This window comes from Syzygium oleosum, unplaced genomic scaffold, assembly GCF_021117445.2.
Source record: "Syzygium oleosum isolate NSW1041296 unplaced genomic scaffold, Sole_v2.1 Sole_v2.27, whole genome shotgun sequence".
NCBI classification, from domain to species: domain Eukaryota; kingdom Viridiplantae; phylum Streptophyta; class Magnoliopsida; order Myrtales; family Myrtaceae; genus Syzygium; species Syzygium oleosum.
This window is the reverse complement of record NW_026607511.1, coordinates 3,541,616-3,561,580: the sequence shown is the minus strand read 5'-3', so window position 1 is coordinate 3,561,580 and position 19,965 is coordinate 3,541,616. Positions and strand designations below refer to the sequence as shown.

The window sequence follows — 19,965 nt, the reverse complement described above, 5'->3', positions numbered from 1 at the left end:
ATGGCCGAGTTAGTGAGCGTTTTCCTTCCCTCCTTAGAGGTTCTGGGTTCGAATCCCCGCTCGGTTCCTTAATTTAAGTGGGGGGCCCTGGCGGTGGGTTGCTGGGCTAGTCTCCCCCGAGGTATAAGCGCCCCGATTACCCGTGCGGGTCCGTCCCTGGAAAATGGTGGCGGATCCTCGGTTACCAAAAAAAAAGAGAAGCCACTGAACATCGGAGCTACGCGAAAACTCGACGTCAAGATCACGAATGCGGTTAACGTTTCTCTGGCGAGGGAAACGTTTGGCGGGCTCTATGTTCTCTCGAACCTCGGCCAGACCTTGCCTGACACGGTTGAGATCATATTCGCCTCCAAAGGCGAAGGGAGGGTAAGGCGTTTCGCTGCGACCGAGATGCTCAGAGAATTGCTGGCCAAGGTAGTGGTTGGGTTCTATCCATTCGCAGGCAGACTTGTCATGGGGAGTGACAGGAAGATGGCGGTGAGATGCACGGGAGAAGGTGTCCCGTTCGTCGAAGCGATGTCGGAGGACGACATCCAAATGCTGGGCGACATCAGCGCCATCGATCCGCCAATGCTGTGAAAACTCCTGAATTGGAAAAACCATATTGGAAAAACCTTTGCTGACCGTGCAGGTAATGTTTTTTTTTTTTTTGCTTTTCACCGGAAACAGTGAGGTTAGGAGAAATTACTACTGATTGTAGCATATGGAATAAGGCTAAATATGGACATTCGAAGATGGTGGTTCTCGCCAAATCTGACGGTTTTGTTTAGTTTAATACACTACTGGTTCCCTGAGTAACTTCTTGTTATTAGAGGGCCCGTTTGAATATGACCTAATTCTGTACATGCCCGCTTTCAGTTTATCTTATAATCCAGGTGACAACATTCAAGTGCGGGGGGATCATCCTCGGCATTCTCATGAATCACGTCATCGTCGATGGTAAAAACCTCACGGACTTCTTAACTTGCTGGACCGACGTTGCTCAAGCCAAGCCATTATCGATTCTTCCCTTTCTCGATCAATCGGTATTGTGCCCAAGGCGACCTCCGCGTGTCGATCTCCCCCACCACGAGTATGTTCCAAGAGATCCGTGGTCCAAAAGCATAGTCGACCCCCAAAGCAAGCCCCTTGTCTACAGATCATTCTGCTTCGAATCCCTCACTCTCGTTCAACTGAAGAAAGTATCAACAATCACAATCCACAACGGCTCCTCCATAGTCCTTACGAGCTTTGAAGTCATGTCGGCACTCGTGTGGATTTTGAGAACCAAAGCTCTCGAAATTGATCCTCATGAGACAGCAAAGCTTCTCATTACAGTTGACGGTCGGCCAATTTTGGCAGGAAATCGCTGACGTAGACGCAGACTGGTCACGTGGCATTGACGTGAATCTATTAAAATAATATTTTAATAATTTTTGAATTTTTTATGGTTTTTTTCTTCTTCTTCTTCTTTTTTTCCTTTTCTCTGTCTTTTTTTTTTTGGGTTTTGAAGTTAGGGCTGGCGATCCTCGTTGGCTCTCAGTGAGGGCATCGTGGCCCTCGCTTGGCAAGGGCCGCAACGCCCTCGTCAACCAAAGCAAGGGCACGAGAACCCTCGGCCAGATCCTGTGAGGGCGCTAGGCGAGGGCTTGGTGGGCCTCGCCGGCCCTAGGCAAGGCGCTTCCTCGCTTTGGCTAGCGAGAGCCTCGCAGCCCTCGCCCAGAGTCGGTGAGGGTTGGCCGGCCACCCTTGCCGGCCCTAACTCCGAAACCCAACAAAAAAAAAACAAAGAAAAGGAAAAAAAACCATAAAAAATTTAGAAATTATTAAAATATTATTTAAAAATATCCACGTTAACGATTTCCGGTCAAAATTGGTCAGATGGACTCAATTGGCAGGAAGTGAAAAGATGCAAAATTGAAAGGTTTAGGACTTTTTAGACAATTTTCCTGATAAAATCCACTCCATCTTATAAATTCGCGAAGATTTATAGATTTATAAAATTTTTATTTCTTCTCCACATGAATTTATCTGAATCAAACTCCTAAACATTGTTTTCCTATGCAGGCCTCCCAATTTTGAGCAGCCCACATTGCTGGTATGGGGAGAGCAAGATCAGATATTCCCTCTGGAGCTGGGTCACAGATTATAAAGGTGAAGCTTCAATTTATTTGAAACTATCTACTTCCCTTTTTCCTATTTTCATTTTCCCTTAATACATGATATCACAACCGATGCATAAGATACTTCGTTCGTCTCCGACGCTAATGCTCGCATTGGGTCAGGCACATTGGGGACAATGCTGAACTGGTGGAGATCAAGAATGCAGGGCATGCTGTAAACTTGGAGAAGCCCAAGGAATTCATCAAGCATTTGAAGCTCTTCCTTTTGTAATGTAGTTAATCAGATTCAATGTCTCCTAATCCGTCCACTAATGTGAGATGACAAAAGCTGATCTTTCTGGTTCTGGGCACTGGGTTCCTTGATTACACCCAAATGGATCTATGATGTTGCATACATGGAATGATACTTCTTACACATTGTCAAGAAAGAAGTCTCCCAAAACAGTGGGAACTGACAATGGAAATATATAACAAAACTTGAGCATCCATGGTCGAAGGCTATGGCCGCGAATTTAATGAAGCTTGAGCAGCCACGACCAAGCTCGAAGAAGGAGATGAACAATAAACATAATCTTAATCGAGTGATGTGAGCTCGACGAAGAAGATGAAAAGTTTTCTTTTCTTATCCTTTTTCTTTTTCTAAATTTTTTATCCATTTATCTTTTTTAATTTTTTTCATATATGGCGCTTGGTGGATGTCACATCGGCTCCTTGTGTATGAAGGAAGTAATAAAAAAAAGTCACATTAGCATTTTTCTTTAGCTAAATTGGACAGAGTTAACGGAGGGATTTGATTTCATTAATTTGATAAATTTTAAGATTTGATTACACTCTTAGAAAGTTCAATTTTACTTTCGAGACAAGTTTTAAGATTTTATGCATCACATACCAAAGAATATACAATAATGATGTACTTGGCGAATCAAATATCACGGTATAATTAAAGAACCATCATGCTTTTTGATAATATTTCTCTACGATTTTTGTGAAAGATTTATGAAGAGAAAATGGGTTTTAATTGTTGGTAAAAAAAATAAAGCAGCTGATTCTTGATGGAATGAGAAGCATATTTGCAGGCAAACCGGTAATGATTTGTAAGACGACACGTGGAGGAAGGGTAAACAGATCAAACATCCACTAGCCCCGTGCGAAGCAACGCAAACACGAAGTCACGAGCCAAATCCTGCATGGACTTTAAAATTGGTGGAAAATCACTTGTTTTTGGAAACTAATGAAGGGTTTCGGGTCCAGGCATCAGGGTCACCAAGTTAGGTTGCTAGGGTCTTTGTTGGAATATTTATATAATAAATCACGCTTTCATCTAACAGTTTAAGTTTTTAGAACAGTTGGCAGTGATCCCATAAAATTTCTCATAATATTAGAGCAAGAGATCCTGAGTTTAAATCTTTTAAGCCCCTATTTACCTCCCAAATTAAATATTTCCACACTTAATACTAACAAAAATACCAGACTAAATTTGAGGTGGAGTGTTCAAATATTTAAATAATAAATCACGCATTTATCTAACAGTTTAAGCTTTTAGAACAGTTGACAGTGATTCCATAAAATCTTTTAGTCTTGTTTCTGACCATCAGATTCCGAGCTCGGCACCAAGGTTTTGGGCCATAGGTTTAGTCGCGAAGCTGTGGGCATCAAATTAAATTCTGCAAAATGGACAAATCATTTTTTGGGATTTAAGTATCCAATTGTCTTGAGCAATATATATATTTGTAACCTTATCGTTCTAATTAGCACCAAATGATGAACAATTAATGGCTTAATTCCATTAAAAAGTATCAATTTTATGTCGGTCCCAAATTTTGATCAAAACGTTTGTTTTGTCTCATAAAAAGGCACCAATTTTAGCTCATGCCTCAATTCTGGCACAATTTTCTTTCTATCTCATAAAAAAACATAAACTTTAGATTGAATCCCAAATCTGACCCAAACTTTTCATTGTCTAATATAAAAGCACATAATTTTGAATACCCAAATCTAGTCCTCATCCAGTTTCCGCTGAGGACACGTGAAATGATATGTTGAATCTTATCATTGGGCCATAGTTTAGTCGCGAAGTTGTGGGCATCAAATTAAATTCTGTAAAATGGGCAAATCATTTTTTGGGATTTAAATACCCAATTGTCTTGAGCAAAACATTTATTTTGTTGTAACCTTATTGTTCTAGGCAGCACCAAGCGATGCACAATTAATGGCTTAATTCCATTAAAAAGCACCAATTTTAGGTCGGTCCCAAATTTTGATACAAACTTTTTTTTGTCTCATAATAAGGCACCGATTTTAGCTTGTATCCCAATTTTGGCTCAATTTTTTTTATCTCATAAAAAACATAAACTTTAAATCCAGTTCCAATTCTGACCTAAACTTTTTGTTGTCTACTATAAAAGCACAAAATTTCAGTCGGTACCTAAATCTGGCCCCTGTCAAGTTTCCGTTGAGTACACGTTGAATGACACGTCGAATCTTTAACGGCATTATTGGACATAAACTTGGGGACAAATTAGGTACCGACTCAAAGTTGGTGCTCTCCATAATACAAGAAAAAGTTCGGGCCAAAATTGGGATATTTTAAAGGGTTAATATCACGAAAAACCTCAAACTAGTACACATATGACAAATTTACCCCATACTAATTTTTTGATTACCCCAAACCCCAAACTGGTATACCTATTACAAATTTACCATCTATTAGTTTCCGTTAAATTTTACTATTAAATTGCTAAGTTGGATGACACGTGGTAGTTAACAGGTGTACCGGTTTTGAGATTTTGATGGTCAAAATTAGTTTGGGATAAATTTGTCACAGGTATACAAATTTTGGGTTTTTTGTAGTAAAAAAATTAGTTCGGGTAAATTTGTCATAGGTATATCAGTTTGGGGTTTTTGTGGTATTAATCCTATTTTAAAATTGGTATTCTTTTTAAGGCAATTGGGCCGACAAAACCTTGGTTGGACATGTGTATTCTGGAATCAATGGACCCTAAGATTGCATGGTGCGTATAACCTGGCTTCGACAGTACCAAATGAAAACCACTAGCTCTTTACAATGGTTATACGCAGATTCTTTGGCCCATTGGAGCACCAAGAATCTGAAAAACCAATTAAGGTTTTTCAAATACGAGGTGTGTTATTCACATGCTTCGAGGTTAAACAAGAGAATTTCGTTCCCCTTTCTATTAGTAATTAATTAATTCTTTTTGGGTACCTTTTCCCTTTATTTTGGCTTTTGCAATATAGAGCACTTTAAAAAGTAAGCAAAATTAGCACCGTGCAAGGCGGGAACTATATATTATACATTCAATTAGGAATTAAAAAAGAAGTTCCTTGTCCTGCCCGTAAGTAATATTAGCAAGAGAAATGATTGGATGACAGTATTTAATCTACCGCGAGAATAACAGTCTGTTTTGGGCCACAAAAAAATAAATAATAAATAATTATAAATTATTGTGGGGTCCACTCCTTTAAGAATTTGTGACTTAGTGGCCTAAAGATGGTTATGCTAGCAAAGCCCTATTAGCAACTATTTCATTTATAATTTTATTCGCGAATTTTTAATTTGATAAAACCAAGAGGATGGAAAATGGATTTGGGCCTTCAAAGCCAATTTCACTTTTTAAAGCATCTTGTATTGAAATATATTAATGCATGGAACCCACATTGCTGGTTTGACCTAGGATTTGGCCATGAAGACCCATCAACGCTCCCACATATAAATACGGACATGCTCCAGTTGCTGTACTCAACATTCGAAGCTTCAACTGTTGAAAGTGTTCAGGTACGTGCCTTTTTCTCCCGCACATTAAATATGCATTCAAGTTTTTTTTTTCTTTTTTCGGAACGAAAATTTAAGAGCTTTACCAAGAAAAAGTAATAGTTCGGAGAAAAATCTTGTGATTATAATGGTAGATTTTTTTTTTTGGGTCTGATAATAGTAGAATTGACTTTATGAGAATGAGAAAATATTTGTAAATGAGTTTTAAGTAGAGATTTTTTTATTAGAATATTGACGCGAATTTAAATAGGGTTAATACCAAGAAAAATCCCAAACTGGTACACCTGTGACAAATTTACCCAAAACTAATTTTTTGACCACCAAAAACCCTAAATTGGTACACTTGTGACAAATTTATCTCAAACTAATTTTTTGACTACCAAAAACCTCAAACTGATGCATTTGTGATAAATTTATCATCCGTTAGTTTCCGCGTTAAATAGGATTCATATGAAAAAAAATCACAAACTGGTACACCTGAGACAAACGGAGGGTAAAACATAAAACCAGCATATCTGTCAACTGCCGCGTGTCATTTAACAAAGTAATTTGACGGTAAAATTTAATGGAAATAAACTTGAGGTAAATTTATCACAGGTGTACCAGTTTGGGGTTTTTTGTGGTTAAAAAAATTAGTTTAGGGTAAATTTGTTATAAATGTACCACCAGTTTGGAGTTTTTCGTAGTATTAACCCTATTACCTTTAGGATATTTATAAGAATGAGAAAATTTGTTGTGTTTCTGTCGAGTAGGAAGTGACCGGAATGTTGGCCAGATCTCAATCAGAGTGCCATCAATTGTGAATAAATGAAAGTTTAGTATCAATAATAAAAATCAGAGTTCAACCACCTGATTGTAAAATCCATGGATGCGTTTATTTCGTGGAAAATCAATAATTTGGAAAGTATTTCCCTAAAAACGATCGCTTGTATCGCTTAACGAAATGAATGTCTAGGTATAGATTGTTATTGATAATGAAAATATTTTTCGTTGATTAATCGATTGATTTACTTAATGTTTCATCAATGTTATCCACAGGATGGCTACCGCAATTCTCAAAGGGACATTCGAGCATCAAAGAAAGGATGGTACGTAGTATGTACATTGTGAATTTTGTTTATGACCGGATATGCACGACTCGTATATCCTACTCAATCTGTATATATTATAGTATAATTAATAATATTTATACATTAATTGACAAAACCATGTAATTTTTCATTCAACCAATATAAACACATATTTCCAATTTTGAGCCATGTCTCTAAATCTCCCTCTAGTCTAAACTAAGAAGAATATAGATTTGATAAACCATATGTACATTACCCATGTATCACCAAAGCCTACAAATAATGCAAATTTAACTTCTGTTATTTTGTTCAAAGAAGCAGGAAATGAGAAGCCAAGAAACATCGGAGCTACACGAAAACTCAACGTGAAGATCACGAATGTGGTTAGTGTTTATCCAGCAAGGGAAACGTTTGGCGGGCTCTACGCTCTCTCGAACCTCGACCAGACCTTCCCTTACGTGATTGAGATCGTGTTCGCCTTCAAAGGTGAAGGGAAGGGAAGGCGTTTCGCACTGATGGAGACAATGAGAGAGTCACTGGCCGAGGCATTGGTCGAGTTCTATCCGTTCGCGGGCAGACTTGTCGTGTGTAGCGACGGGAAGATGGTGGTGAGATGCACCAGAGAAGGTGTCCCGTTCGTCGAAGCGACATCAGAGAACGACATCGGAGTGCTGGGCGATATCAGCGCCATCGATCCCGCCACGCTGCGAAAACTCGTGAAGGACAACGACGGAGCCCCAACCATATTGGAAGTACCTATGCTGACGGTGCAGGTAATCTTCTTTTTCTTTTCACTAGATATTATGACAAGAGTGCATCATACGTACATTATTAAATGGAGACTATTGAAAATGGTGGATTTCACTAAATCCGACAGTCTTATTTAGTTTAGTACATATACTATAGATATCCACCTACAGTTTATCATATGATCCAGGTGACGACATTCAAGTGTGGAGGGATCGTCGTCGGCATCGTCATGAATCACGTCCTCGTCGACGGCAAAGCCCTCACAGACTTCATAGCTTGCTGGACCGACCTGGCTCGAGCCAAGCCACCATCGGCTCTTCCCTTTCTCGATCGATCAGTGTTGTGCCCGAGGCGACCCCCGCGCATCGATCTCCCCCACCACGAGTATGCTCCGAGAGATCGGCTTCCCGAGCGCGTGGTCAACCCCCAAACCAAGCCGCTTGTTTACAGATCATTCTGCTTCAAGCCACACGCTCTCATTCAACTCAAGAAAGTGTCAACAATCACAGGCCGCAATGGCTCTTCCATAGTCCCTACGACCTTCGAAGTCATATCGGCGATCGCATGGATTTCGCGAACCAAAGCCCTCAGAATCGGTCCTCACGAGACAACTAAGCTTCTCACTGCAGTCGACGGTCGGCCCAAGTTTGACCCCCCGTTGCCAAGCCGCTACTTCGGGAACGGCATTGCTTGGTCCTGCGCCGAGTGCAGTGCTGGCGAACTGACCCACAAGCCCTTCTCGTTCGCTATCCGGAAAGTGCACGAGGCGCTCGCATCTGTCACCGAGAATTACATAAGGTCGGCCATCGACCACGTCGAGCTGAACAAGGTCCTGGTCGATTGCGGGGGCAGCACTTGCTGCATCAGCAAGTGGAGTCGGCTCCCTTTCTACGACATGGATTTCGGGTTCGGGAGGCCGTTCCAGGTGGCGCCAGCGACGGTCCCCAACAATGTCATCTTGGTTGCTTCCCAGAGCAGGGGGAGCAACGACTTGGTTGTGTCTCTGGGGCTTCCTCGTGATGCCATGGATGTTTTCACAAAGTTGGTTCAGTCTGAGCTCACAATGAAGAGCAAGCTCTAGTCTCATCCATGGATACGAGTATATGTGTATGTTTTCGGATGGCATATGTGAAGTCTCTAGTTTTTGTGCCTCTAGTTTTAAGAAGGACCAACACGGTGGTGTTGGGCTGCTTGTGCCTGTTGTATTTTATGATATGCTTCCATCAATAATATAGTGGTTTACTTTTTGAAAACAGGGAATGTTATAGATACAAATGTCAATTTATGAGGTACAAGTGGGAGCGTATCATAGAGAAAATTCCACATAGGGTAATTGAAGAGGGATTGGGCAAATTAATAAATCTAGTTGACGTTTAATTTATTGAGATAAACTTTTAAATAAAGATGATATGAGAACATAATGTTGATGGGTTCGAATTTTTGGAGATTTCCTCCCCATAATAAAGTATTTTTCGAGGAAGAATAACCCGAGTTACCAAGTAGGATTCATATTTGAAGAGTTTTAAAAAATAAAAAACCTTCCATTTCTCTCTTGCTCCTCCATCCACAACCAGCCGATCTCCGCTCTCCTTGCCGTCGCTACCGGTGGAGTCGCCAGTGCCACGGTCCAGGTCGAGCACTGCTGCGTCCAGTCGCCATCTCCTCCGTCGTCTTTGTTACCCAGCTGCGAGCGACTCGGCCACGACAAGAGGACCAATTTTTTGGTCTATCCAATTTTATTTTTTTTACGATTTCTAGGTAGAGTCTTCTAGAGATGAGAAGTGAAAGGGAGAGCTTGGTGGGTTAGATGAAAGGTGAAAGGGAGAGGCAAGAGAGAGGTGGGTCCTGTAATGACCCACAAAGAAGAAGACTACCCAGCAATTTTTTATGATTCTTTGTGGGATAGTCTTCTTCTTCGTCGGGATGATTTCGGAGGCTTACCCCTTCATTTTTAGCAAGCAAAAGAAAAACAGAGCTTGTGGATGAGCTGCGACGACGATGGAGGGGTGGCTTGGCGGGACCTGTGGATGAACTGCGGTCGCTAGATCTATGAGCAACGATGGAGGCACAACTCTAGATCCAGCTTTGGACGAGCGCCACTACAGATCCAGAACTAGACGAGCGACGGCGAAGGAGTGGCGTGGGCCGACCACGAGCGACGGTGTAAGGGATGGCTTGCTTTGACGCTAAGGGCACGGCGTCGGCCACTCCACCGATAGCGACGGCGAGGGGCGACTCCAGTGAAGCGAAAACTTGTCAAGTTTTCAGCAGTTGGAAGAAAAAAATGCCTTAAACGTGGTAGCTGTAAACCACTTAATATTTTCTCATCTAATACGGGGAAGCTCGGCCGTGCCGCTCAAGCTTGACATCATCTGGGTCCACCTCCGCTTGCGGTTTCAAGTTCGACCTCAGATCTCAAAACCTGCTTGTGGTGGCGAGTACCTCGCTTATCGACCATGTCCAATCCTGATATTCTAATTTGAGAAGCGGTATCTACCATTGATCAACATATCACACGATATTTCTTTTTCTCATACCCATGAACTAATTTCGCCCTTCCAAACCACGAACAGTTGTTTAGAACATCCAAAGCTCATAGTAGGAAATACTTACATAATTTTGAAAAAAGAGTAATTTTCATATTTAATTATGCAATCTTGAAGTTCGATTTGAGCTCCAATGCTTTCGTCTCATTCTTTTTTTATTCATTCCCTCGCAGAACTCACGTATGATGCGCAATCTGCATCTTCCAAAGTCCTTTTGCGCACTCCGAGGCCGTAACACGATTCTTTGGAGCTTTCGCCTTTATTATAGTAATTATAACCATTGTTTACCGTGTTAGCGCTCAAGTCGTTCCGGTCGGGAACTTACAAATGACTTGTAGTTATCAGTAGTGTTGCAGATTTTGTTCTTCAAGGATGTATCTGGAGCACCAACGACGACATAGCAACAACATAAGAGCTCTAAAACCTTGAATTTGATACTCATTAGAGTAGTGCCACTCAGGACTTAATGATTACAAAGAATTTGAAAAACCAAATTAGGTTTTTCTAATACGAGGTGACATTGACTTCCTTCAAGGTTAAAGAAGAGAATTTCGTTTCCCCTTTCTATTATTAATTAATTTTTTGGGTACTTTTCACTTTATTTAGTCTTTTGCAATATAGAGCATGCCTTAGAAGAGAAACTGACTTTGAAGACCTGATTCCACTTTTCCTCCTCCTGGTTTTACGTAATTGGTTTTACAAGAGTGACCGACTCTTGCAGTCAATGTGCAAGAAATTTATCAGGAAAAAGTACTAGTTCTGAGAAAATCCCGTGATAATAAATAATAAAATTGACTTGATGAGAATGAGAAAATATTTTTGGAAGAGTTTTAACCAGAAAATTCTTCTAAAATATTGACACGAGTGTAAATATTACATGTATCTAGTAAAATCTAAAGTAACAAACAGTAAAATTAATTCTACAGAATGAAAGAAGTAGAAGTTTTGAGGAAAATCTCGCGATAATAATCATTAAAATTGACTTTATGAGATTTAGAAAGTATTTTTAAAATATTAACCAAGTCATAAATATTACATCTATTTACTTAAATCCTAAAGTAACAATTAGTAAAATTGTCTCCACCAAAATGAGAAAACAATGTCTATTTGCGTCAAATCGCATCGATTACGCATGACATGTGCTATGGAATATATACAGAAAAATCTACACGTGTCAACAAGATAATATAGAGAAATAAAATTAACTTTGTCACTTGCAATACAATGCAACATAGGTTGTAAAATTATTTCGGTTCCATCCCATACAAAACGTAACAAAATGTAACATTAGAGTAATGTCACTTAAGACTTAATGATTACTTAAGAAGATGACCGAAAAATTCAAGTCGAGTTAAATAAAAATAGCCTATGACAAACTCAATTCTTTAAAATATGAAGAGATATTTTTTTTGGGTCGGAAAATATGAAGAGATATTTGATAAGTGTAAAGTAAATTTGGATAAAAAGGAAAATGAATCCATAAAATTAAATTATCAACGAAGTGATATTATTGCTTTCAAGTAATATTCCCTTTTACTTATTAAATTTCTTGATTTTGTCACTTCCTAAAATTCTAAAGTGGTCTTATCTTTATATAAGTTGAACGAAGACTAGAGGGAAAATATTACCAAATATGACTTTTCAATAATTTTTGAAAATAAACTCATGCGAAGCATAGGCAAGTATACAAGTTGACTTCTAATTTATACTCTTGTTCTCTCCAGCTAGCTGCCGTTTTACTATTATGAGCTCGTTTCAGAATGGGTGGGTTTTACCGGCTATCATTGAAATTTAGTGTGCTGTCAAAGGTCATAAAACTTTCTCTTGATCATCCAATGTAAGACTACTAATTTTTTTAAATAGATGCACTTTGATTGGAATTCGAGTAGTCCTTTGGGGATGATTTTGTGGTGACACATAGCAATTGTAAAATTTTATGGAATCACTGCTAACTATTGTAAAAGCTTAAATTATTAGATAAAGGTCTAATTTGATATTTAATTATTCTAACATTCCTTCCCATGTATAAGTTGGACTTTGGCCTATAACTATGCATGGAAATATGTAATAAGGAAGACAAATAAGGACTTAAAAAGATTTGAACTCAAAACCTCATGGTCTGATACCATGTAAAATTTTATACAACTTTTTTTTTGTTTTTTTAAAAATTAATCTACCTTAAAATCTCCACCATAGAAAAGCCATACATATATTCCCGAAAAAGTCTCACATAACACCAAAGTGAGAAAATAACTTAAGTGTCATAACATGTCAATTGATCACTTAAATGCCAAAATTTTTAAAACTTGTTCACTTTAGTGACATAATTTTTCAAACGATCACTTGAGTGTCATAACTTTTAAAAACGTTCACCACAAGTGTCATAAATTATAATATTACGTTAGATTTTCCGTTACTTAGATGATCCATTGACAAGTTATGTTACCACAGTGAATGTTTTTTAAAAGTTATAAAACTTAAGTAATCGATTGAATAATTATGATACGCTGTGTCCTTTTCCCTACCAAAATAGATCGACAAATTCTTGTAGCCTATGCCATTGCATCTTCATAGGTGATAAGCCAATACAACCGAAAATTAGGTTCGCCAACTAGTACAAACTTCACACTTCCACTTGTTGCACATGCCCATGCTACAACTAACACAAACATCTCCCTTCCACTGTTCTCTCTTCCACTCGTTTCACATGCTCTCTCCTATAACTAGCGCACACTTCTCACTTCCACTTCGTTCATACATCCATTCACTCTCCCTCTCTCTTTCTCGCCACATTCTTAGAAAACTTCTCGATTCTCAATCATCTCCATTTTGAAGTCGAATCGCCACCACGATCCCTCTCCCGAGCGCCACCACAAACTCTATGTCGTGCTTCTCCATGTCATCCAAGTGGATGCCCGGTCAGCCCTGACCACCCTACCTTGATGGCTCGACATCCGGGTAATCAAGTTTTAGTACTAATAGCAACCCCTTCTAAGAGCATGTTTAATTACGTTCTATCTTCCAAATGTAATGGAAAGATTGTTGAAAAAGGTAATGGCAATGACATCCAGAATATTGGCTGCGTCCTTGTCAAGTCAGCATCTGACCGGAAAGTTGATCAAATCCCGTTCAATATTCCATCAATTGTGAAACATGACACATTTATTATAAATTAATTTTGGTCTAAAAAATCTCAAATTGATACATATGAACATATTTACTCTAAACTAATTTTCGTATCACTGAAATTTTAAACCGGTATCCCAAACCCAAATCCACTTTCCATTAGCAGTTTGGAATATGACGTGGAGGGTAAATTTTACTCTAATACGTACGACTAATTAATTCCATAGCTTTTTTTGCTAGAATAATTAATTCCATAGCTTGAAATATGTAGAAACTGACTTCGTCAAAGTTTTTTGTATGTAACCAGCAAATTCTACAGCAGTACGACGCATTGTAATGAGAAAATTTCAACAATTTTCCATTTTTGAGACATGTCTCTAAATCTTTAGAAAGGATATAAATTTGATAAACTATATATGTTATCCTAGCATCACCAAAGCCAACAAATAATTAAATTTAACTTCTATTATACGTGATTTTATGCGAAGAAGCAAGAAATGAGAAGCCAACGAACATGGGAGCTACGCGAAACCTCTATGTGAAGATCAACGAATGCGGTTAATGTTTCTCCAGCGAGGGAAACGTTTGGCGGCCTCGACGCTCTCTCAAACCTCGACCAGACCTTCCCTTACGTGATTGAGATCGTGTTCGCCTTCAAAGGCGAAGGGAAGGGAAGGCGTTTCACACTGATGGAGATGATCAGACCGAGGCATTGGTCGAGTTCTTACCATTCGCAGGCAGACTTGTCATGGGGAGTGACGGGAAGATGGCGGTGAGATGCACTGGAGAAGGTGTCCCATTCATCGAAGCGATGTCGGAGAACGAAATTGGAATGCTGGGCGACATCAGCGCCATCGATCCGCCAACGCTGCGAAAACTGGTGAAGCACAGCGATGTAGCCCAAATCATATTGGAAAAACCTTTGCTGACCGTGCAGGTAATGTTTTATCTTTTTTCTTTTCTCCGGAAACAGTGACGTTAGGAGAAATTACTACCGATTGTACCATATGGAATAAGGCTAAATATGGACACTCGAAGATGGTGGTTCTTGCCAAATCTGACGGTTTCAGTTTAATGCAATACTAGTTCACTGAGTAACTTCTTGTTATTAGATGGCCCGTTTGAATATGACCTACTTCTGTACATCCCCGCTTACAGTTTATCTTAAAATCCAGGTGACAACATTCAAGTGCAGGGGGATCATCCTTGGCATTCTCACGAATCACGTTGTTGTCGATGGTAAAGCCCTCACGGACATCTTAACTTGCTGGACTGACATGGCTCGAGCCAAGCCACTATCGATTCTTCCCTTTGTCGATCGATCGGTATTGTGCCCGAGGCGACCTCCGCGTGTTGATCTCCCCCACCACGAGTATGCTCCGAGAGATTGACAGTCCGAACACATAGTCAACCTCCAAACCAAGCCCCTTGTTTACAGATCATTCTGCTTCGAACCTCACTCTCATTCAACTCAAGAAAGTGTCAACAATCACAACCCACAATGGCTCCTCCATAGTCCCTACGACCTTTGTCCTTTGAAGTCATATCGGCAATCGTGTGGATTTTGAGAACCAAAGCTCTCGGCATTGATCCTCATGAGACAGCAAAGCTTCTCATTGCAGTCAACGGTCGGCCCAAGTTCAACCCGCTGTTGCCAAGCGGCTACTTCGGGAATGTCCTTGCTTGGTCCTGTGCAGAGTGTAGAGCGAGCGAACTGATTCCCAAACCCTTCTCCTTCGCTGTCCAGACTGTGCACGAGGCACTCCAATGCGTCACCGATAGTTACATAAGGTCGGCCATTGACCACATCGAGCTGAACAGGGTCGTGGTCGATTGTCAGGGCAACACTTGCTGCATCAGCAAGTGGAGTCGGCTCCCTTTCTACAACACGGATTTCGGGTTTGGGAGGCCGTTCCAAGTGGCACCGGCTACTGTCCCCCACAACGTCGTCTTGGTCACTTCTCCAAGCGAGGAGAGCGACAACTTGGTTGCGTCTCTGGGGCTTCCTCGTGATGCCATGGATGTTTTTTCAAAGTTGATTCAGTCTGAGCTCACACTGAAAAGCAAGTTTTAGTCTCATCCATGAAAATGAGTATATGTGTGTGTCTTGGTAGACATGGGTGAAGTCTAAGTAGGATTAACACAGTTCCTGTTGGGCTGCTTATGCCTGTTGTATTATATGTAAGCTTCCATCAATAACACGATGTACTCTATAAAAAAAGGGGATGTTAGAGAAGCAAATGTCAATTCATGAAAGAGTAATCACAGCATACGCTAAAAAGGGAATGTTATTGATGCAAATGTTAATCTATGAAAGAATAATTATAGTATACACGGCGGTGTAAAAGCCAGAGGTTTCACACATCATTGATTGGAGAGAGAGAGAGAGAGAGAGAGAGAGTAATTTAAGGACAAACGACCGATTGTGTAAAATTATCTTAACACGTTGGTAATATGTGCTCTATTTTTCCCTTTATAAATAATCTATTCATTACGTGACAAGGCCAACTCTTTCGAGTCTTTGGTATGCCCTATTTATTCGTCAGTCCATTTTGCCGCATTATTTTTGTAGTCCCATTTTATAGCACTATCTATATATATTTAGCATTTGGAAGAGTATTGATGGATTGTCTTTACTTTATACTATGTATTATCTGTTGAGGTACACGTGTGAGTGTATTACAGATAAAGTTTCATATTTGGGCAATCGAAGAGGGATTGAACAGTTAATAAAGCCAGTTGACTAATAATTTATTATTTAACACTCTTAAATAAAAGTAATCAAATAACATGATATGTTGATGAGTTCAGATTCTTGGAGATATCCCTATCAGAAGGAATTCTTTGAAGGAAGGATATACCTGAGTTACTTTTTTTTTTTGGTCGGAATACCCGAGTTACTTGAAGGTTGGGGATTTGAAGCGTTCTAAGATGTTCTAAGATTTTAGAGACGTCTCTTCTATCATGTTTCAACTCTCTTGGCTAATTATATTGCGGATATAATCATCGACAACCCAATGGATCTCCTATAATTCAGAAATATTTGTCCTTTGAGAGACACACACACATGGGACCTTAGACAAATAATTCTCATTTTGAAAAAAAATTTGTCCTTTGAGGGAGCCCCGGCCCACATACGTGATAGGCCCAATGTTCTGTGTATAGGAATTTTTTTAATTCTTTCTAATCATGAACAGGCCTACGCAAACATTTTTAGGCTCATCTTGCTCGTAGATCATGTCTGATCTCGAAATTCAAATTTGAGGAGCGATCGTCTACTGCAGATCTGTATGAATACATTATGATCGAAACATCATGAATGTTGAAGAAGGTAGCTAGAATCTGTCCGGGTGCAGCTATGCCATTCATACATGCTTTTGGACAAAGGTCCAAAATTCACAGTAGGGAATACTTCCCTTATTTTGAAAATAAGTAATTTTCGCATCTAATTGAAGTTGGATTTGAGTTCCGATGCTTTGGCCGCATTCTTTTTTGATTTGGTCCTTAGCAGAACTCATGCATGATGCACAATCCGCATTTACCAATGCCCCGTTGCACGTTCCATGGCCGTAACGCAATTCCTCGTAGCTTTTGGCTTTGCTGTAGTAATTATACTCGTTGTTCGCCGTGTTAGCGCTCAAGTCGTTCAAAACGTCGCCTTGCGCACTCGCGAATGAATCCCGTGGCATTTACTTATGGGGGTTGCAGATTTTGTTCTTCAAGGTTGTATCGGGAGCACCGACAACGGCATAGCAAAAACACAAGAACCCTAGTACCAAGAATTTGGTGCTGTGTGTGGTCATCATACACAATCTTCTGGACAACACCAGCAGCGAGCAGACCAAGGGTAACGGCCAGCAAGAGGTCTGGAGTTACTGGACCAATGTCGCTGTACTGGTCACGATGGGGATTGCTGAACTGAATTCACAAAACCTGCAAGACAACCGAAAGGTGTCGATTGAAAAGCTCAAAAAACTCGTTGGCGTCGCTGTTGCTTCGCTGGTTCAGGTGGTCACAGCAGACTTCACTGGAAGTGCTGCAAGAACGGCGAAATATCCCAGGAGTGGCGTCAAAGTTTGGTTGCTTCGCTGAAGATTCACCGAGAGACTGCGGATATGGATCGCGGAGGTGCTGAAGGCGTTTGTTGGAGCGGCATGGGTCGTGCGCGTGTTGGGTGGAGCGTCACCAAGGCCGTCTTGTCGTCCGACATGGCAAGGACTGGTCTGGTGCGGCAGTGTCGCTTGAATCGATGATTTACATGGAATCGTCCGCTAGGCTGGAAACTCGTTGATTGTTCACCAGGAAACCTGCAAAAGAGACAGACCAAGAGCTCGAGGAGTTTGTTGCGACTACAAGGACCTTGCCGGGACGTCAAGGGTGGCAGCGCCGGTGCCAGTCCAATGCAAATAGATAGGTTTAATTAAAATGCTCATAAAATCTATATGCAATTTAAATCTAATAATTTTGTTTAGAGGCCGGAATCGATCCCTAATTTTACTATGCAATTAATGAATAAACGGTTACCAAAGTTTAAGTGTCAGCACATACGCCTTTATACACCAATTCAGTAAACCAATCTTGATACACTTAACCTCTTGGAAACTCTCATCGCCATAATTGCCAGCGTCCGATTCGAATCGCCAAACTCTAAGAAGAAGAGCCCCAAATCAAACTAATTGAAGGAGAGGAGGACTAAAAGAGGCTTAACTTTTGTCATAAAAATACTCCCAAAGTAGTTGGATCCTACAACTAAAATCTAGCTCTAATAGCATTGGCAAGTTCTACGTCTATTCTCCATGAATAGTCCATTCGCTCTCTTCGTGGAGTCATATCCGATGAATAATTGAATCTAAGATCCCACGCTTGTGACGTGACCTCCAATGTGATCGTGACGTCCATTAGGAATCGAACATAAGACTTCATGCTTTTTAAAATACAAAATCCCAATCGTTCTACCCTTTAAAAATCCTTCGAGATTTATCTACACATCTTACATGGGGAAACTAAGTACAGGGTTCATCATCAAACATCCTATATTGACATTGGATACGTAATTGATGTTCAGGAGTTTACGCTTCTAATATTTCAGTTCCTCAGCATCATCATTGATTCAATTAGTTACGCATGTATAATGGTCACGATTCACTGAGAAGAACAATCTTATAATCATATATATTCTTGATCTTATTATATATTAGACCCGATCTCTTACATGGGGGCAGCATTCCTTATTTAGCAAAGAATAGCTCTCACACTTAGCGTCATTCGGTGAAGGAATAGTCCTCATACCTAACTCTACAATCCTGGAGTTGAATTTGAGCACCGATAGCATGAGTGCACTGATAAAAGAGTTGCTGTCTCGCGGAGTTGATGCAAGCGGTACAGTCCGGGGGCCCAAGCACGCCGCTGCATGCTCCATGCGCCCAACACGGACTGGTGGAATCGAGAACCGAGCTATAGTAGTTGTACCCGTGAGTCGCCGTGTTAGCACTCAAGTCATTTAGGGCGGTGTTCACCATAGTTGCGTCTGGAGCCAAAGCGAAATATTGTTGTCCATTGCAGTTTGTGTTCAGCATGGTCGTGTCTGGGGTGCCGCTCACCGTGGTGCACAGAGAAAGGAGCCCTATGGTGATGCCTACGATTCCTCAAAACATCAACCTGATGTTCATATGCGTGATCTGCGTCTTTTTAGGCTGATACTTTAGTTGTGTCTGAAGTCTAGGGTCAGCCAGTTTTGGCTTATATAAAGGGGATCAATTACATAGGTTGGGCCGCCACTTTTATGTCTCTTCATCTGCGCAAATGTCGATGGAAATAGGTGACAAAGTCCTCGATTATTCCGCGGTCTTCTCTCTCGAATACTCTTAGCGAAGAGAAACACACGAATTGAGTTGGGCATAAAAAGGGCTCATTTCTTATTGGGTCCTCAGTCGTTGATTGATTAGGTTAAGAGTCTTTCTTAGGATCTTGATGGAATCTTCATTGGATCAGGAGGTTTTTGCTCCTCTGTTTAACCGGTGAATTTGGCATATATATTATATGATACAGGTTCGAAGAAGTCATTGCAAACCATACTCCCTCATATCCTTGCATATTAAAATGAGAAATTATGTATAATAGCCAACTTGTGCTGGCAAGATATGATTCTTTGTCACGCTAGTCATGTTGGGAAAATTATTACCTACACCCATATATATATATATATATATATATATATATATATATATATATATTTATTCTATTCCTCTCACGACGAACATATGTGAAGACCTACTCGGAGTGAAACTAAGTCAAGCTCTCACGAGTTATCCGATCTTGGGTTGATGATTATTTGAGAAGGGCTCGATTGATTTCTAGTCAAGCTCTAGCACGAACTACTCGAGTGTCTTGTGAATTTGAACTTGAGATCGCTAATACTCAGCTCATCAAGCTTGTGAGCCTAATTCAAAAAATTTAATTGTTATACCACACACACACAAAGATAGATACATAAAGCACAATATGTTTTAACTAAAGTATACTTTATTATGAGAAATTCTTCAAGACCTATCAAGTCCATATAACGCTGAAACTCCTTGAAA

The 19,965-nt window shown here is 40.2% G+C and overlaps 3 pseudogenes; all 3 read left to right on the top strand.

The window, feature by feature from the left end:
- On the top strand, positions 1-1,352 carry LOC115665266 (omega-hydroxypalmitate O-feruloyl transferase-like; annotated as a pseudogene).
- Positions 1,353-7,120: 5,768 nt separating this feature from the next.
- On the top strand, positions 7,121-8,867 carry LOC115693168 (omega-hydroxypalmitate O-feruloyl transferase-like; annotated as a pseudogene).
- A 5,014-nt stretch (positions 8,868-13,881) lies between these two features.
- LOC115693169 (omega-hydroxypalmitate O-feruloyl transferase-like) lies at positions 13,882-15,685 on the top strand (annotated as a pseudogene).
- The last annotated feature ends 4,280 nt before the right edge of the window (positions 15,686-19,965 follow it).